General features: G+C 45.9%; 1 long non-coding RNA gene across 1 annotated transcript in view; it reads right to left on the minus strand.

The window, feature by feature from the left end:
• Positions 1-271: 271 nt before the first annotated feature.
• Positions 272-21,125, minus strand: part of LOC118500353 — a 39,126-nt gene continuing 18,272 nt past the window's right edge. The window contains exon 2 of the long non-coding RNA XR_004902923.1: positions 272-2,319. This is a non-coding gene — a long non-coding RNA (uncharacterized LOC118500353). The remainder of the gene's footprint in view (positions 2,320-21,125) is intronic.

Raw genomic sequence — 21,125 nt, forward strand, 5'->3', positions numbered from 1 at the left:
TAGAGATGCAAAACCAATGGCATGTGTATAAATAATTTGACTTGGTGGTGCAAACATTAATTCAGTGCTTTAAAAAAATTGAACAACCTTGTTTCTCTGAATTGTTGTTATACTGCTTCTCTCCTTCTGGATTTTTTACTGGTTCACAGGTGCCAATAGAAATAGATTCTAAAACAGATTAGTCCCAAGAAAGATTATGTCATCAAATGAATCTAAAGTGAGGCATACTTTCAGTTTTGTTTAGAGATGAGATATTTTTTCCAACTATGCTTTGTTTCCCAAAGAAAGCTTGGAATCTTTTGTGTTCTAAAACATGTCTACTTCAGTGATTTCAAAGGACTGCAGAACCAATTCTGTTTGTAACTGGCCAATTTCAGCTCCCAAGAAAGACCCATGGAAAAAGTGGTATGTGAATAAGACCTAAATAAAGCATATTATTAGATCTCAAAAGAGAATCAATAGACTCTAATGTCATTTTCCTTTCACAGCATCAATAAAGAAGGCATCATAATTTTCTCTTCTCGTGATGTGAAAGCTTGTGTTTGTTTTGTGGTGGTGATGGTGGTGGTGGTGGATTTACCTCTGGGTCGTCAGTCCTAAGGACCAATCTGTTTGGTTTTTCAATGCATCATCACCGCAATCATAACAGAAGACTCCAAACACCTGGGGAGATAAATACATGTTACTTTTATTTTCTCTGCTTTATAAATAAAATTCAACCTGGAAAGATTACATGGCCTCAGTCACATACTCAGGTACATTTGCAAGGTAGATGCACAGTTCTACTCTAAGCCTTAATCTGCTTAAAATCAGGAGGATTCTGGGGGTTGCAGCTCACCCCTTACTTCCATGCTCATGAAATTTAGGACAATTGGGTAAAGGGCTGTTATGGACCAAACTGCACCCCTCAACACACACACACACACACACACACACACACCACACATTCATGTTGAAGCCCTAACTCCCAGTATTGCAGAAGGCAACTTTATTTGGAGGCAGGGGCTTTAAAAAGATAATAAAGTTAAAATTAGGTCAATAGGTTGTGCCCTAATCCAACATGACTAGTGTCCTTATTAGAAGGGGAAATTTGGACACCGACATGCACAGAAGGAAAGTGATGTGAAGGCACATGGAGAAGAGGGCCATCTACAAGCCAGGGAGAGGAACCTGGAACAGATCCTTCTCTCACAGCCCTCAGAGGGAACCAACTCCACGCACACCTTGATCTTGAATTTCCAGCCACCAGACCTGTGAGAGAATAAATTTCTGTTGTTTAAGCTGCCAAGTCTGTGGGACTTTGTTATAGCCACCTAAACAGACTAATATAGGGGCCTTTACTGATGATTCAGAGACCCCAGGTCTCCTGACGTGTAGCCCCACGTCCCAGGATAGTGCCTATGAGGCTTACTGAGCTGGAGACACACCAGTTGTTTGGTGCTTAAGAGCCTCATGTTTATCTTGGACATTTGGAGGAACAGGAAGAATCTGAAGCTTCTGTCTTCTCCTCCATCAGGGCTACCACCCCCAGCAAATCCCAATGGAAGGTTTGAAATTTGAGCCTTCTGGTCAACCAGGTTGGATTAACATCCTGCTGCTCTCTCTCCAGTTCTCTTGCCACGGAAAGCTTCTCCTGGGAAATCTTTTCTCATGTCTGTATTCCCAGGGGTTGCACCCATCCAGATCCTCTGCTCTAACATCCAGTGATTTTGTGGAAAAGGCCCCTTTGTCATTGTAAAGCTCATGGTCATGATCTCTCCCCTGGGGAGCAGTCCTGACTCTTCACCAGGAACCTAACCCAGTCTTTTTCTGAAGGGGAACAGAGAGGAAAAAGGCACTGTTCCAAGTGCTTTCCAGGCATGGTGTCCTTTAAGTTTTACCACTTCCCTAAGGAAAGATATTATCATCTCCATTTGCTAGATGGAGAAACTGAGGCATGTATAGCTTAAAGCTCACCCCAAATTCATGCAGCTCACAGTGGGGGAGATAGATTTGTCTTCCAGTCTCTGATTCTAAAGCCAGTGCTTTTGCCACCATAGAATGCTGTTAGATGAGTCCTCCCTTATCCACAGCTTTGCTTTCCATGGTTTCACTTACCTGCAGTCCCTTGAGGTCTAAAAATATTAAATGGAAAATTTCAGAAACAAACAACTGATAAATTTTAAATTGTAATCCTTTCTGAGTAGTGGGATGAAATCATGTGCTGTCCTGCTCTGTCACACCCAGGATGTGAATCATCCCTCTGTCCAGGGTCTCCATGCTGTGGACACTCCCTGCTGGTGAGATACTTAGTAACATCTCAGTGATCAGGTCTGTTACCTGAAAGACAGAGAGAGAGAGAGAGGGAGATAGATCTCATTCATATAACATTTATTACAGTATATTGTTATTATTGTTCTATTTAATGATTAGTAGTTAGCCTCTCACTGTGCCTAATTTATAAATTAAATTTATCATAGGTACATATATACAGGCAAAAACATAGTATACAAGGTCTATGTAGGAAGAGTCCAGCCATTGTTAATATAACAAGAACAGTTTGCACAATATCAGTGCAACCTGGCAACCAAAGAGAGTGGACTGGAATGTGCATGTGTGAACAATGATGACTTCACTGCACTGGTCAGTGGGAGGTGGTAGATACTGTTGAGTGAGCATGTGTACTGTGTGGTCATCACATTCAAAATGACTGAGCAAGTAGAGCAATGAATCTGCATCAGATTTTGTGTTAAACTTGAACATTCCTCCACAGAAATTATTCAGAAGATTCAGAAGGCTGCAGCTACAGGCAACTGATGATTGGCAGCTTCATCATAACAACACACTCACTAATGTATCATGTCTCGTGCACAGTTTTTTTTGGTGAAACATCAAATCACCCAGATGACTCAGCCCTGCTACAACCCAGATTTGGCACCCTGTGACTTCTGGCTTTTCCTAAAACTAAAATCACCTTTGAAAGGGAAGAGATTTCAGATTACCAATGAGATTCAGGAAAATACAATGGGGGGCAGCTGATGGCCATTGGGAGAACTGTGTGAGGTCCCAAGGTGCCTACTTTGAAGGGGACTGAGGTGTCATTATCCTTTGTACAATGTTTTTTTTTAGCTTGTATCTTCTTCAGTAAATATTTTATTTTTCAAATTACATGGCTGGAAACCTTCTGGACAGACCTCGTATATAAAGTTTGGTATATCCATGGTTTCAAGCATCTGGGCATCTGGGAACATCTCTAGTGCCCATGACATCTTATCTCTGGAAGCTTCAGAGTCCCATCACTGTAGAGGCTGAGTGCTTTCCATGGGGCTCCGGAACATGCCACCCAAAGGGTGGTCCATGCAGGAGGCCCTCGAAGGCTTGGTCACAGCTCCATGACAAGATGAATACAGAGGTAGGGGTGAGCATTCAGAAGCATCCATATCAATTTAACATCAATGCTATCTTGGTGGAAACCAATAATAATAATAAAAAATGAGTTTGCATTTCATAAGTCTTTTTTCACATAGTAATTTCACTTTTCTCATCACACATCGTACCCCATTACAAATAAGAACAAACAGGTTCTTCACCACAGATAGTTTGAGAAGCACTGCCCATTGTAAACTACCTGAGGAGACAGGAAGATAATGGAGAGGCACAGAGCTCCAGCACTATGGGTGTTTGTCCACCCCCACCCCAGCATATATGTCAAAGCCTCAGCCTTCAGTGTGTTGGAATTTTGAGGTAGGATCTTTGGGAGGAATTTAAGTTTCAATGAGGTTGTTACCGAATAGAGAGCCTGGCTCTGGGCAGGTCTGCCTAGAGCCAGCCAGTAGTGTATGGGTTCATGGCTTCATGTAGGAAAGACTTCACAGTATGCGCCCAGGTGACTATGAGGGTACATCTGTGAAAGCTGGGCTTAGCATAGAAGGAGCAACAGGAGAGCCCAGGCTGGACTACCTTAGCTCACTGGGAAGTCAGAGAAAAGGGACCTTGAGGACAGGTTCAGGGGATGAGCCTGAGACAAGTTGCCACTGCCCATTACTTCCCTGATTGCAAGTTTGGCAGGGACCCTTAGCATTTAGGAGATGCATGCCTGTGGGAGAAGAAGTGAGAGAAAAAGAGGGGAAAGGGAGTGATGGAGGCTGCTCCCCAGAGGGAAAGCCCATGCTAGGTCTTTGTCTTGAGTTTGTATTTCTCCCTTGAAGGCAGGAATCTTAGGAGAGGTGTCAGGGAAGGGTGTCAGCAGATTATTCATCAGCTTTCCAGGTGTGCTCTGTCAGGGTCACAGTCTCAACTGATTGGTCAGTGCCAGGGCAGGGGGTCATTAGTCATTGTAGCTGTCCTGGCATCACCCACCTGGTTCTGCTGCTTCTCTGGGCCTGGAGCCCAGAGAAATATTAATACAACTGAGGTCTGGATGTTATCTCTGAGGTGACCTTCTATACCTGGTTGTAAATTTGCTGGGCCAGTTTGCTCAGCTCTCTGAATCAGTTTCCCTATTCCACATGTCAAGAAATTGTCCTAGCTTCTTACTATACCATCTCAAGGTCATGAAGGGAAGACCCTCATGATGGGATTAGTGTCATTATATGAAGAAGAAAAAAGACCACAGTGAGAAGGTGCCTGCCCGCAAGCCAGGAATAGAGTCCTCTGCCAGAATGGAATCAGCCAGCTCCTTGATCTCAGACTTCCAGCCTCCATCTGTCTGTTGTTGAGGCCCCTCCATCTGTGGTATTCCGTTATGGCAGCCCAAAAGGACTGACACCCTGGTTCTGTCTGCTTCTGACAGCTCAAGGAGCCATGGCTCAGGGAAAGCCTCCTACTGTCTGGTGCTACTCTGCTGGCAGCATTTCTTCCCCTGGGTCTTTGTCAAAATTGGCCTTGGTTCCCATGACATGACAAGACAAAGCCAGTTCCCCAGGATACAAACCTGCTCCTCCAAGGTGCTGTGCTTAAAAGTAGGTCCCAGGGCACAACACACCACATTCTCCTCCCACCTTCTGATGTGCCTCCTTGTGCCTGGCCAGCCCACAACTTTCTATCTCGGGAAGGAAGGACTGGAGCTCACGGCCCCTTTCCTCCCACAAAGCTGGGCCCCCCTCCAGGGGAGGTTCCTTTTGGATACTCTTCTACCTCCTTCCTTCACAATTTAAACTCTATATATCTTTATATCTTCTTCAATATAAATGATAAATTCCATTTTTCCACAGTTGTAAAATAAATTTGTAATAAAGAAAAGATCATTTTTCTATAATGCAATCCATTCGTTGTTATTTCAGAAAAAGATCCAGATGCTTTCAAAGTTGAACAGCCATCCCAGCTCATCACAACAAACCTCAGCCTGCAGCTCTAGTCCTTCCTTCTCAGTTACATTGGGGGAAGTGGTATGTCCAAAAGGCTGGGGGTACAGTAGGACAGCAGGAGCCTGGCTCTGCTACTAACTAAGGTGACCTTGGGCAAATCCATGAACCACCCTGCTGCCTCCCCCCATAGGATTTGGAGCTATGTGACCCCACACTTCTTAATGCAGTCACTTCCATCCGTGTCCCTCCTGTCCCACAGGTAACCAAACAAGCAGCCAGATGGCCGGAATCAAGCCTCTCCCTCTGCCTTCTTCATTCTCCAGATGGTCCTGTTAATAGAAAAGTAGCCACAAGATAAGCTACAGAGAGAAAGAAGAGGCACCCTGAGAAATAGCCAGTCCCTGGGGAGGACCTCATCTACCTGCCCTCCCCCCGCCCCAAGGTCAGGCAAGGTGAACAATGGCTTCAGCTTCCTGAAGTTTTCCAAGAATCCCTACACTTGTCTTTGAAGTTGCTCCTGTCCACAAAGCTGTGTCTGGCCTCCACCAGGCCCATTTCCTCCTGTCCAACAAGTACCTGTGGTTTCCATCAGCCTCCTGCTACTCCCCTTCCTGGAGTGCCTTCCTCCCTCCCTCCCACCCTGCCCCTCCCCTGCATCCCTGCAGCCTCCTCCTCTGATGACCCCATTCTCCTGCCCCCTGCAACACATCCTCGATACTTACATAGCAGCTACAGTGGACAAGTACATTCCTCTCAATATCATTAATCTATTGGCTATTGAACAATAAAGTCACCAGATCTGAGGAACTGAGTATAATTTAAGCACTCTGTCTTCCCAATGCCACTGTCATTGGCATGGCTACTGGCAGAGGGGAGTGGCTAGGGGATGTCACATGCTTTACACTTTATGTACACACAGCAGTTCCTGTGAGCCTGGCAACACCTGTGAGGCAGGTGGTAGCTCCCTTTTTATAAACATGGAAAGTGAGGCTCACTTGGTTGCCTGGGTGGAGACTGGATGCCCTGGTGAGTCAAGTAGTCTTAAAAAAAAACAAGCACAGAGAGGTCACATGGTGGCTCAGGCTCAGCCCCGGGCCTGTGTGATACCACAGCCCCTCTCCTCCACCAGGTCTCCTGCTATGACCCAACCCTTGCCCTGTGGTAGCCTGGGCTCTAGGAAGCCTCAGTAATTAGGGTCAGTGGGGACCTGGAACTGCTTGGTGATGCCCCAGGAATAGGAAGGTACAGACTAGGAGGACCAGCTATCCAGCCAGGGGCCACAGAAGCCTTGTCCCACCCTTAGAGAGCAGGTCAGAGGCAGTCGCCAGGCCTCCGGTTTTGCCCCAAGGAAGTGTGTAGGGCCATCAGGCTGGGTTGAGTTGGCCTAGTGACTTGGGTCTGTAGACTTACAGGGGGTGAGGACACTGATAGGTCAGTCCTTCCCCAAATGCCAGTAGGGCCCCGTGAAACATTGCTGAACCCCTTCAGCCAGCTTCTTCTTTGCATTCACTCCCTCACTTGACATTGGCCCAGAGGACAAGGTCCAGCACTTCGGGGCCCACTGTCTGTTTTCAGGCTGCTGGAGGAGCCGGCATTCAGAAACCCGTGACAGGGCCTCTCTGTGCTTGGGGCTTTTAATCTCCTTAATTGAAATTGATTGGCCTCTTGGGAGGCAGTTCTGCATTGGCCCTGAGCTTCGGCATGTGATCAACTTCTGCTTCTTTCTTTTAAAGACCAATCGCCACACCAGGCCATCTAATCTTCTCCCTGAATCCCAGGCCCCTTTCCTGGCCAGGAGCAAAATCAGAAACAGGCACACTTACAAAAACAAGGTAGAAAATAAAACACAGCGATAAAAATAAGAGCGAATATTCTTGTCCCATTGTGTCTTAGCTTTACACAAAAGGCCGGTCAAAACCCCATTACTAAGGAAAGATGTAATCAGATGGGGAAGGAGCCACAGGAGGGAGTGGGGGAGGGGAGTGTGAGCCATCTGAAGCTCCCAAGATAAATACCCTGGGCTGCAGCATATTTAAGAACCAGACGAAAAAAAGATAAAAAGGGAAGAAAAGTAAAAGCCCTTTTTAAGCTAAAAGCAACCCAAACATTGAGAGAATTGTTCGAGCATCCTGACTTGTGTTCATCCAGATGCACAGCAGTTACCCCTGGGTGACCAAAGCAGGTTTACAAACTGGTTTGGCAGGTTCTGCCTCTTGGTGAAGCCTCGGGTAGGGCTCCTTGCTTCCCCCATTGATCACGGATCCTGGAAATACCCCTCTGGGGACTCGCCTATGCTGTGATGGTGGGTCATCATCACTGGGCGCTGGGCTTAAAAGCAGCTACGCTGGGGAGGCTCAGGTCAACACATCCCCGTACTGACTAGGCAGGGTGGCACCAGGACACAAGAAGCACCTTAGAGATAAGGAAGCACAGCACTGACAAGTCAAGTCCTCATTCTGACTGACACACTCATTGCTACCTGGCTTTCTAAGATCATCTTGCTACCTGGCCTTCTAAAGATCAAGTGGAAGAGGATCAGGACATACCACCCCAAAATATGCCATTTTGGCATAAGGATTATTTTAAAGTGAAGGCAACTGAGAATCAACAGATGCAAAAAGAGTTCTCTTCCCTCCTCTTTTCTACCTAAAAGCAGGGCATGAATTTCCCTTGTGAAAGTGTCTTCTCTCTCCTGTACCAGGAAGAGAGGAGTCATTAAGATGAGTTTCATAAACAGATCTTACTAAATTAATCCTTATCTTGTTAGTTCCCCATATATATTCTCATCACTTCTCCGCAATATATCATCCTTGAAGCCCAAACCTACTTTTCTTTGTTAAAGATGGCATATAAGCCACCAAGTCAAATCTAACTGCCTCTTTGAGTTACACTCCTTTTGTATGAACTCTCATGCAAGGAAAATATTAATATTAATAATGTATTCCTTTTCTCCTATTTATCTGTTTTTTGTTGATTAAATTTGCACACCCCCAAGCACTGAACCTAGGAGGGTAGAGGAAAAGTTTTTCCTCCCCAACCATGTTCCAGAATCCAGATTTGAAAAGCAAGGACCCACCCTGACCAGGTGGCTGAGTTGGTTGGAGCTTCACCTGTACACCAAAAGGTTGCAGGTTTGATTCCAGGTTAGAACATGTTCCGAAGTTGCAGGTTTGATCCATGGTTGGGGTGTGTATGAGAGGTAACCAATCAGTGTTTCTCTCTTATATCCATATTTCTCTCTCACATCGATGTTTCCCTCCCTCTCTCTCTCTCTCTCTCTCCCCCCCCCCCCTTGCTATCTCAAATCAATAAACAGATCCTCAGGTGAGGATTAAAAACAAAAACAAAAAACAGGGACCCAGCTTGTTTGCTATGGGAAGCTCCATTTTCAAATGAATTCAAGTTGAAAATGACTCTTAGTCTCCACTTTCTCTAGCCACAGGAATGTGATGTGAGAGTGGAGGAGAGGGGAAGCTCTATAAAAACAAGGGCTGTGTCTGTCTCTGTCATCACGGAACTAGTGTGTAGGAGTGCCTCACACATAGTAGGCTCTCAACAAATCATCAGATGGATGGAGAGATATTGGATGGAGTGGAGCAACTGCATAGTGTAGAAGGTAATATTGCAGCCTATTAAATCAGGCTCCAAAAAATACCACCAAGACACCCTGTTGATAAGACAAAGCTCTTGGCAACAAGAGAGGTTACTACTTGGCAATCTTGACAGTGTCTCCAAAGTCAGGATATTCATCTGCTTTAAGGTAGGTGTTTCAGAGTGAGGTGGATTCGGACTGGGTAAAGCTCATGATACAATCATTCAGGATTTTGAGCTGAGCAAGTTGAGGAAAAAGTCATTTGATGCTATCTGTTAAAGAGTTAAACAGTTTTAAGTGGGTTTTGGGGAAGTTCCTGAAACAATAAAGTTATTTGCAACTTTTTTCTTCCTGGACAAGAATTTCTGTGATAGTAAAACCATGGTGGCAAAGACAGCGTAATGAAGTCACATTAGGGAAGACCACGTGGTAGTGGTCACGTTAGTGCAAACAAGTGAGCTATGTGGGCATTGATGGTGTCAGTCCTCAGTCATTATACCTTTAACAAACCACTCTCCTTCCACACTGTGACAGGTACTGATAAGCAAGCCATGTTTGCCCACAGGAGGATGGAAACCTGAGTGGGCTCTAGGATAGGTGTGGTGGCTAATTTCTGCTTATACAGGGCTGGTGCACCAAAGGTAATTCAGATACGCCTCAGACCTTGATGTTCTCTGACAACAGCCCTGAGGGACAGGAGGGGTCAGCTACGTAACTTGGCAGAGCCCAGTGCAAAATGAAAATGCAGGGCCCCTTGTTCCAGCACTAAGAATTTTAGAGTTTGGCAGTTCCTCAAAAAGCTAAACATAGAATCATCATGTGACCCAGCAATACAACTCCTAGGTATATACCCAAAAGAACTGAAAACAGGGAGTTGGTTAGAGATTTGCATACCTGCGCTTATTGCAACATCATTCCCAATGGCTGAAAGATGGAAACAGTTCAAGAGTGTCCACCAATGGAGGAATGGGTAAACGAAAACTGGTCTATACGTACAATGGATAGTTATTCATCCATAAAAAAGAATGAAGTTCTGACCCATGACACAACGTGGATGAACCTTGAAAACACTGTGCTAAGAGAAGTAAACCTAACACAAATGGTAAATATCGTGCAATATGATTCCATTTATATTAACTATCCAGAACAGGCAAATTCACAGACAGAGAGTACAATAGAGGTTACCAGAGGCTGAGGGAAGAAAGAAATGGAGAGTTATTGCTTAATAGGTTTAGAGTTTTTACTTGGAGTGAGGAAAAAGTTTTGGAAACAGTGGTGATGGTAGCACAATATTGTGAATATAATTAATGCCACTGAGTTGTATACATTAAAATGGCAAATTGTATGATGTAGGTTTCATTTTTCATTATGGTAAAATAATATGTTACACATATTTTGCTGTGCCAAGAAAGAATTAAATAAGAAAAATTAAAAATATCAAGCAGGTGGCAGCAGAACACTGACCAAGTACAGGGTCCTCCCGAGCTTGGGGCTCTGCGCACTGCCAGCCCTGATGAGGGGACAGAGGCCCTCGGGTTCAGGCAGCGTGCCCCACCCTGGAGGGCCTGGGACTGCTCCGGGGCACCGAGGGCCTGCTGACAGTGCCCAACGTCCAGAATCGACTCGCTGCTCAGCAAGGATGGTACAAACCTGAAGCCTTCGACTTCCTGCTGCCACCAGTGCCCTCCCTGGCCTTCAAAGGTCAAGTCCAGGATCCAGATTCAAAGTTCAAAAGATTTCCCAGTGTCAGCCCTGGCAGTGACGATGTTTATGGGATGTTTTTCTTCTTACCTCTTCCTTTGGTGATGAAACGCTCGCCCTCTGATACTGCTTACAGAACAGACGCGGGCAGCCAGGGCAGCAGAGCGGCAGCGTTCCACCCCAAGGCCCGAGGCCGATAGTGAGGTGAGCAGTCAGTCACTGGCTGAGTTTCCTCACCTGGCATTCACTGTGCACATGACCTCCCACTCCTTCTGTTTCTCCCTCACTGGGCCTTCTTTTCACTCTCTGCTCAGTGGCTGTTAGGTGGGACATCATGGAGTCCCCCAGGAAAGCACTAGAGGGGACAAAGATGGGAGGAGAGAGGGGGACAGAGACAACTCTGGGGACCAACCAGTAGCCAGGAAGGATGTCTGACCTTGTCTGTCCAATACAAGCAGCAACATAACCCACATGGTGCCGATGAGGGATGGGAATGTTACAGAACAAACAAGGGGGGCCTGGGACGATATAGTATTACTGAGAAAAAAGCCCCCAGGTCTGTCATGTCCGCTGCCAGAGGAAAGACGTCTCTCAATGCCAGAGATTTGTGAAAAGGAAAGGAAATGTTTATTTAATGCTATACAAACTTAAAGTAGTGACCTAATGTCATTATCAAAAATCCTAAAGTCTCTTAAAACACCCACAAACAGACACAGTCCTTCCTTCCTTCCCCCTTTGCCCAGTCCAGAGTACTGTATCTCAGGAAAGGAAATAGAAGTCCATGGCTCAGGCAGTCCTCTGGTTATTCCCAGTTAGTACTCCACCTCGCCTGGGAGACCTCCCTGGGTTCCTGGCACCCTCAGCTGAGTCGCCAGGATCTCTGCTAAAACCAGGTGGTGGTTCCCCCTTCTAAAGATGCAAGGGTCCCCACTCTGGCAAAGGCATGTGGTCCTCTTTCCCAGGGCCACGGGAGTCTCCGCTCAACCAAAACCACATGCTTCTCCCTCCCTACAAAGCTATGGGAAGGGAGAGTCCCCACTCTGCCAAATTTGCGTGGTTCTCTCCTCAAATGCTGCCGTGTATGGGTTTAAATCCCCATGCCAATCTTCCTCTGCAGCCCCATTTCCGACTCCTCCTACACTCAGGCACACTTGCCCTCAATTTGCTGTCTTCTCCAGGTTTTCTGGTCACCAGCATGGGTCTGGGCAGGTGTGACCCCATGTCATGGAGCCAATCTTCTCCAAGCTCCCACGCAGGTGCTATAACTCAGGGAACCTGCCCCCCAGTCCCATCTTGGGGGGAGGTCCTTTTCCATCCCCCTGGCCTTGAGCATGGCCATAGCTATTTAGCATATCTAAGTGACCAGCCAAAGGCTATAGGTATGTTAAATGACCATGCCATGGATTAGCTGCAAAGCTGCCCTGCATGTTCTTGCTCTGTGTGCCTCTTCCCCCAACTCACACCTGTGGGGGAAGGGGTGAAGACATCTTAAAATCTCCTGGACACCTTGAGTTCTGGACCCCATTTCAAATGCCCATTTGGGGTCCCCCCCGCTTGGTTGCACCCTGTAACAGGAAGACAATAGAAGGCGAGCAAGGCCTAGCCCTGCCCCAAGAAACCTAACGATGTCAGACCACTTGCCACCTTTGCCACCCACGCCTTAGGTTGCCATCCCTTCATCTGGGGTTTACTGAGCAGCAAGAATGTCTTTCTGGGGAGACAAACCAAGTATAGGCCCCACAAGGTGAGCTCTCAGAGCCCTGAAGCCACAGCCTGCTGCTCCCACTCACTAATGGCCTTAGGCTCTTCTGCCTCTGGGTGGCCACTCCTTGGGGGTGGGGGTGGGGACTGTGCTTGCTGCCAGGGACACAGCCCAAACAAGACATTTCTCATTAAAGTCATACGTAGTCCTCTGGCTCCCATCCTACCTATATTGTAGGACTCCCTAGCCACCTCAAATCCTCTGTCATCATTTCTGGACATCTCAGGGGGCACTTCATGGGTACTGGTGAGCCTCTCACAACCATGTGGCATGCAGTACTCTCTCCAACTTGAACCCTGGCTCTCTACAAGGATATGTGCTGCCCCAACCTCTGAAGGCCTGGTGGCTCCAGGAAGATACCCCACGCCAGTCCTGTGGCCTACTCATCCATGTGCAGCAAAGCAGGGGCTGCTCTGCAATGGCCTGGACGCAGATACGGCCCATCTGCTGATATGTTCTCACTAAAGGGGAGAGAAGCCTGAGTCACCCCCCACGCCTTGCCAGTGTCAGGCCATTGTGTAGGGCCCCAAGCACTCCTAAATTCTTGAGAAATGTCTAGGAGGATGGTGAGCAGCCTTGCTGTGTTACAAATTGCACTTCAGGGTTGGTGCTAGGCCTCACCAGCCCTCCAGGCAAACCCAGATGAGGCCTGAATCCTGGAGACTTAAGTTTGGTCTGCTGTGGCTGACACACTAGAAGGGTAGGGCCTGGGGGTGTCACAGCAGAGAAATACCAACATATTTTCAGTCCTCCTTCCCTTGTCCTCTTGAGCATACATGAATTCTAGCGTCAGAGGGACGAGCCTGCTTGGGGAGATGGGAGCATAAAACCACACATGCTCCAACTACCTTTGCTAAAGGGTTTAGGGGATTAAGGCGCAAACCATTCTTTCAATTTATACACACAACAAATCTGCTTTTTCTGTACATATATTTTTTAAGTCAAAAGACACTACCTTTGGGAAATGTGCTGAAATAGCTCCCCCAATGGAAGGGGTCCTCACCACCAGTCCCTGCTTTCAAATCTCCACCATTCACAAGAGGCTTCCTTTGCAAAAATGTACCCTTAATAATAAAAGCTAACATTTACTGTCCTGGCTGGTATGGCTCAGTGGATTGAGTGCCAGCCTGCAAACCAGAGGGTCACCTATTCGATTCCCAGTCAGGGCACAAGCCTGGGTTGTGGGTCAGGTCCCTGGTAGGGGGCGCACAAGATGCAACCACACATTGATGTTTCTCTCCCTCTCTTTTTCCTTCCCTTCCCCTCTGTCTAAAAATAAAATAAATAAAATGTTTTTTAAAAAAGCTAACATTTACTGGACATACTGGATCATGTGTCAGGCATGGTCACATGATCTCACCGATATCATGACAGCCCAATTAGAGAAGTATTATTAGTATTCTCTCCACTTTACAGATGAGAGACACGTGCAGGGAAATTAAGTGACTTCCCCAACTTCACAGAGCTACTTAGTAATGAGGCCAAGATGCTTATTTCTCTACACACTGTCAGGATCCACACCTCAGTTTTAACTCAGAGGAACCATTGGGCAGGCATCAAGCATGATCACAGTAGGCTTATCAACAATAATGACAGCCAATGTCTGAGTATTTACTGTGTGTCAGGGGCTTTACAGGTGTCCTTTTAATTGACCATTTGAGGATCCTGAAGCTCAAAGACTCTGAGTGATCTCCTGACACTACAAAGGAGTCATTGACAACTTGGGCTCTGGAATCCCACTGCCTGAGTTCAAACCCTGATTCTGCTACTTTTAGCTGTGTGACCTTGGCCAAATTATTTCGTCTCTCTATATCTTTATTTCCCTATCTGTGCAATAAGACAATGATGGCATGTATCTTGCAGGGTCATTACGAGGATTCAATGACTTAGTACGCAGGCACTTAGGTGTGTCCCTACTACATAGCCAGAGCTCAGTAAAAGTGAGCTATTATCATTTCTCCAAAGCCCATGCTTTTTTCATCAGGCTATTTTTCTCAATCTTTACTGAGAGAGATAAATAAATTACACATTAAAATGAACAAGATTCTTTCACTGTAATGATGCAAAATGCTTAGATAAAAGAACAGATTGACAATAGTCCAAACTTACCTACCTACAATACAAGTCTCCCTGAATGTTCTCAGGGCAGTGAAGCCAGTGAAACAGAGGCTTGGGAAAAGCACAATTCATGGTCAGCATGTGGGCACATTTAAACCTCTCCATCTTCTATCCCATCTTCTTCCTTTCCTTCCTCCCCAGGCACCAAGGGTAAATTTGTCTTTTGAATGGCCTTGCAAAGGACAAATGTGCTGTAAACACCCACACTCACTACATCGTTGTAGACTAGTCCCTTTCCCAGTACAGGGAGAAGGGCCTATAGGTCAGAGTCTGAAGATCTTGGCTTGATTCCTGGCCCAGCTCTTCCTTATGTGACCAGGCATAAGTTCCCTAACTTTCCAGTTTCTGTTTTGTCATCTGTGAAAAATAATGTGTGTGAGGACCAAATTAATGTGCATTACGGTGTGAGATGCTTTGCAAACTGTAATCACAGAGCAGGGGGGACACCATGTTCCTTTCACTGGCCTGGCAGGGACTCCTGTGTCTTGGCATTCCCAGTGATCACACTCAGGAGAAGTCACCCCAGGCTTCCTGAACATATTCCTTAAGAAGCTGCCTAGAATGTCACTGTTCTTAGGTGACCCATGAGGAGATATACACATCACTGCGAAAATGCTCAATCTGCCTACTCCAGAGTAGCAAGAAGTGGCTGAAGAACAGAAAACTTCATCATTTAGTACCTTGTCACAGGAACACTGACTCTGTCAAATGAGCTATTATCAATGGGGAGAGCAGCTGGGTCCTCTTTCGGTTCCCTGGCAACACCAGAGCATCCACGACAACAGCTGACGTGGGAGAAATAAGCCAGTATTCAAGAGCAGCTCACCCAGCCAAGGCCTGGAGTGCCAGTGCTAGGAGGGCAGATCCAGGGGCACAACAGAGGAAAGGACAACTCAGAAAGGAGGGGGGAAGAGGGAGGAGCCTGACAGACAAACTATAGCATGGCAAATCCTGGAGAGAGAACGCCACAGTGTGCTAGAAACCAAAATAACCCCCTCACTACACCTTCATGATCCCCCAAATTGTTTCCTTCCAAAAATTTACGGAACCCACAGCTCATGAAAATGGGCATCAACACTGCTGTCAGACTGGCTGTCAGATGGAGCATAGATCCACTCTCCCCCTGAAACAGCTAACAGGGCAGCCCACTTGACCCCTCGGTTTACTCGAATATTAGCTGGTCGTACAAACACACCCCTGACCTGAGTCAGATAAAGGCAAAACCAAGGGTGTGACTTATCAGCCCGTTTGTGTAAACGGCCACTGATAGGTCAAAGTTTTTAGACACCATGGGCCACTTCTCCCAGCCTATTAGTACATTACCAGTGTCATGGCCTTGAGCACCGTGGGTTATAATTTAACCCCTACTTATTGGCAGCACAAAGGCCAGAGAAGCCATAGAGCTGTTCTTAAAGCATCAGGTGATAAAAAGTTTGTAAAGTCCAGGAAGACATCCCCAGCTTCCTGCATTTCTGGTCTCTGGCGACACCACTGTCTGCCTTTTTGCTCTCCCAGCCCTTCCACCAGCATTATGACTTAAACCCCTGTATTAAATCCCTCCTTGTTTGAAACACCTGAAACGGTTTCTGGGTTTTGTTTTTGTTTTTGTTTTGTTTTTGACCAAACAGTTACTGAAGGGCCTTTTACAGTTTTTTTCTTTGGGCCGTTTGTGTCGATACCCAAGTCTTCACGTTTGGGTCCCTGTCTTCAGTCCTCATTTTGCTGAGTTCTTCAACAGCATATTTCTGTTTTTAATTTTTTGCTTGTAGCTCTTTCTTTCCACCACCCTCTCAACATTGGCAGAATTTGCTGCTTGCCCCTAATGGGGCTCCTCTACCCTTAGACTGCTGCTACGTTAAACTGAAAAACAGCCTTAAAGCACAGAACAAGCCCCGTCCCTTCTTCTGGGGACACTTCTGGGGACACCTCTGGGGACACCTCCATGGAACCTTCTGTTCCATCGGGTCATTAACAGAAGCAGTCCGCCACAGCAGGGCTCTGCTCCTATGGACAGGAGCTACGCATAACTAACGGGGAGGAAAACGGATAGCAAAATGGCCTCACCAGTCTCAACATGTTTTTAATAACTTCCACATCTCCCAGTCTTTGTTTCCCCACACATCTCTCCTTCCAAAGTTATTTCTCCAAACCCCATTCAGCCCAAACACCTGCAAGTCTGTATTTTCTCTTCCTTTCCTCCCCAACGTGTGGCACTGTGTTTTGTAGAGGATGACCCCAGCTTTTCAGTCACACTGTACACATTTTAAATTCCAGCTGCCTTAGTCTGTAGTTGTAGACATGAAGATGTCATAGAGAGCGAGCAACCTGGCAGAATAAGAGCAGATTTTATCTTGTAGTACTGCAAATAACACAAGCTATAGGTATTAGATCTCGGCTTGGAAAAGTTTATCACTTGTCCAAAGTCACAGAGATTGTAGGAGGCAGAGCCAGGATCTGAACCCAGACCTTTCCAATGCCAGAGCTCCTTCTGGTTCCACCAGTCAGAGGTGGAGCCCCTAACAGTGACAAGGGGAGACCAGAGAGGCTTCCCGGAGGCAGATTTGAACGCCAGAGACCTGCGGTCAGCCAGGAAAAATAAACAAAAGCACTGAATTTTAAATTTCTGCAAAATTCTATTGCTGTTCTGTCAACATGAGGTACCCCTTGGGTGAACATGTCATTCATGTGTTTCTCAGCAACTTCAGAAGCATTATCATGAAGACTTCTAACTCAAAACTGTCTTTGAGTCCATTTCTTTGGAATCATACATATACATGGAATACAGTTATTTGGGCAAGAAGAAAGGTGTGGCAGGATACACAGGAAGGAGAAGTGAGGGGAGACCGGTGGTAGGGAGTGATTAGTTTCACCTTTATATACCCATTTCACTTGTTAACAGCAGCATGTATTATTTTATAATTTGAAAAGCATCACATAAAAAAATTAAGAGCTTGTGGCAAAGACAATACTATATGCTCACCAAATCCCCTATTCTTCTTCCTGCATACACAAGAAGACTACATTTCCCAGACTCCCTTGCACTTAGGTTGGGCTCACTAGCTGGGTTCTGACTAAGGAGATGTGGGCAGCAGTGATGTACACCCCATCCAGACATGATCCACATGCCTATGTCATCATCCACATTCTCTCTTCCTCTTCTATGGCAAACTTTTAAGGCCACATGACTAAGATGAAACCATTTCAAGACAGATGGAGCCTTAACCCCGGAATCAATTATTGGAGAAGAGCCACCAGCAAGAGTAACTTGACCCACACTAGACAATGACTGATGTATTGTGGGGTTTCTTTGTCACTCACCATGGCCCTGCCAGTCCTGACTAATGTGGCACTCATACATGCCAGGGGTTTTCAGTGTCCACAGAAGTCCTGACAGCACCTCTTGGATACTTCATACGTGGAAATGCTAACTGGATTTTTTCAGATTCTAAGTTGGTATGAGGACTTATTTCTAAGTTAGTTTCTTTCCCTTCTTCTACCTCTGAATTACCTTTTCATTCTCACTTTGCTGTGGTATGTTTATTCCAAAGGGAAATAAATCTGGACTTCTCAGAAAGGAAATAGTGCACATACTTTATATTCTTGTTTAAACAAGACCTGAAAAAGGAGGAAATTTTATTACAATTTTATTCCCCCTCAGAGATCATTCTGAATTTTACTATCTTAACAATTACTTATTGTTATAGCAAAGCCTTGAATAAAACATCAGGGAGGGATTGTTCTAGACAGCCCAGTGTTTCACAGAACTGGAATTTTTACCCTTAGCCAATAAAATGCTGTTGGCTTTAAAATGTTTTGAAGAAAATACTTATGAAGCATATTAAATGAAGAATGGTGACATGTTCTACCTTTTCTAGGTGATTCAGGATTAACCCAAGTTTCCTAAATGTACCACGCTCCCTTCAGGGTCTGTGCATGCAGTCACCTCTGCCTGGAAACATTCCTTTTCTTTGCTAATTAAAGTCCTCCTCATCCTTTGGTTATTACCTCAAAGACCCGTTTCCTTAAGCACAAGAATATAAATTTACTAAACTCATCAAACTCTTCATTTAAAACAGGTGAATTTTGTGGTGTGTAAATTATTCCTCAATTAAGCTCTTAAAAACAAAACGCACTGCCAAGGAGGTGAAGCATAACACACACACAACCCTCACACTCGGGCTGCATGGTAGTGTGGAAAAGGAGAGGGGAAGTACCTTCACACTGGAGAACCCTGACAAAAACTGCATTGACCAGGTGATCGAGGTCAACATCAACAATGACAAGTCATGTTGATGGTGTGTACGCACCCTTGAAACGATGTGATAAAAATGGCACTTTACCTCTATGCTCTTCCTCTCAGAAACCCTCACCCTAGTCCAATCATGAGAAATATTCCAGTACAAGCACATAATACAGCACACTCAACCAGTACTCCTCAAAACAGCCAAGGTCACTGAAAACAAGGGAAGTCCAAGAAACTTCCACTGCCAAGAGGAGCCCTAGGGAACAACTATGATATGGGATCTCAGCTACAAACTATGGAAATCTGAATAAAGTAGGACTTTAGTTAATAATAATATATCAATATTGCTTCATTTATTGCAACAGATATTAATAATAAGGGAAACAGGGTGTGGAATTTGGGGGAATTCTCTGTACTATCTTCACAACACCCCTGTAAATCTAACACTGTTCATGTAATTCTCATTTTAAAAAAGTTCCTCAGTCCCTCAAACCAGATTAAGTCCCTCCTGCTATATATTCATGTAGCAATCTAGACTATTGCCTAAATGAATTAATTAATCGCTCTGTGCAATTGTATGTGTGTTTTGCTCACTGTTGTGCCCTTGGCACAAGGTTAGGGCCTGGTTGTTGGTAGGTGCTTAGTCATTACCTATAGTCAGTGTGGTGTCACAGAGTGTGAGTTTTGTAACAGCAGCATTTTGTCTGTTTTGCCCTCCATTGTATGCTCTTTACCTAAAGAGCTCCTGGCACATGGCAGGCACTCAATAATGACAGTTTCCTCCCTAAGTGAACCAAGGAGTCCTCCCCCCAGTGGTTGGACTTTGAGATAAAGACATTTTAGCTCAATCTGCCTCATTTCTTCAATAAAACCCATGGAGGTGTTGTTAGCAGCAACATTTTTCCCAATGAACTGAGAGGTGTAAGGGACTGTTCTGTAATAAGAGAGAAGAATGATGCCAACCCTCAGAGCAGAGGAAAGACAAGAGACAGAGTGAGAGGTTCTGCCGGACTCCCACCAGGGCTGTCCTCTCTGGTTCCGGTCAATCCTGGGACTCTTTCCTGGGAGACCCTCCTGTTCTGTGTAGTGCAAAGAGCCCAGACCATCAGACCCTGCTACTCGGGTCCCACGTCACCAAAACTTTATCTGTGTCAGGTATGTCTAGCCTGTGTTTCTGTTATAAAAGATGTTAAATCAAATTAATGTAGGGAAATACCACTTGTGGAATGATGGAGAGAAAAAAGGCAAAAGGGAGCAGATGGGGCTAAGGAGGGGCAATTGGAGGCCATAAAAAGGAAAGAAGAGGAAGAACTAGAAATTAATGACAATGACCTAATAAGGACACAGAAACAAGATACGGGGTTCAAAATATTATGAATTCATTCATTCACCAAATATGTGATGAGCACCTACTATGTACCAGGTCCATTCTAGGTGTTAGCATTACTGAAGAGCAAGTGGGATTCTACTGCTGCCCAACAGGCAAACTCTGGAGGCAGAAGTTTGGTGAAAAGGGAAAGAGATCATTTATTCCAAGCTACGTAATTTTGAAAGAGTGGCAGGATTCTGCCTTAGAGCCCATTCCCTTTAAAACTCCCAAAGAAAAATAACCCTACCACCCTTTGCCAGGCCAGACCAGTCCTAGGCTGTGCCCTGAGTTTCTTTCCCATTTAAAACTATGTCCTTTGGGAACACTAGACTTATCAGGTTCCTGGTCACAGTCCGGGTTCATGCACCTTTCTAGAGTCTGCACACTCACCAGAGTCCTATTTGTGGTGTGCTGCCCTTTTCTCCCCTCCTGCCCACCAGCCCAGCGCCTGCCTCCCATCCCTCCAGCCTACAGCTTAACCGTGTAGTCTGTGTACCCACCTGAGCAGGAACACACAGCACAGTACCAGCCCCCTCTGAGGCCGCTGCTTCTTGCACCAGCAGGAACCTGGGATTCCTGTTAGACCACGCAGTCTCCAGGGCCAGCAGGGTCCCACAAGTGCTCCACCCCTCTGACCAGGTGAGCAAGGAGAAGGAAAACAGGGGCAAGTCTCCACACACCCTCCCTTTAAAAGTCTGGATCTATAATCCCATACATGGCATTGGGACTTTAACATCCAAATTCCCCGCCAACCCCAGTGAGCACCTGTCATGCTTGTCAGCCTGCATAACACCTCTGTCCCTCCTCTGCCACTATGAGAACCCCCACAGCACACATAGGCTACAACCTTTCCAGCCCATGCATCCTCCTGCCGTGTCATGATCCATGCTAGTTTTTCTTTTTTCTTTTTTTTTTTTTTTACCCAGGGGTATGGAAATCTACCATGTGCTGGCTGTGATTTCAGTCCCACTGCCTTTCATACTTCCTGACCTGCCTTGGTGTTCTCTCCCTTCTGCCTAGTGATCCGACCAGATGCCCCCTGTAACATTAGGAAT

The sequence above is a fragment of the Phyllostomus discolor genome, chromosome 1 (genome assembly GCF_004126475.2).
Source record: "Phyllostomus discolor isolate MPI-MPIP mPhyDis1 chromosome 1, mPhyDis1.pri.v3, whole genome shotgun sequence".
In the NCBI taxonomy this organism is placed as follows: Eukaryota; Metazoa; Chordata; class Mammalia; order Chiroptera; family Phyllostomidae; genus Phyllostomus; species Phyllostomus discolor.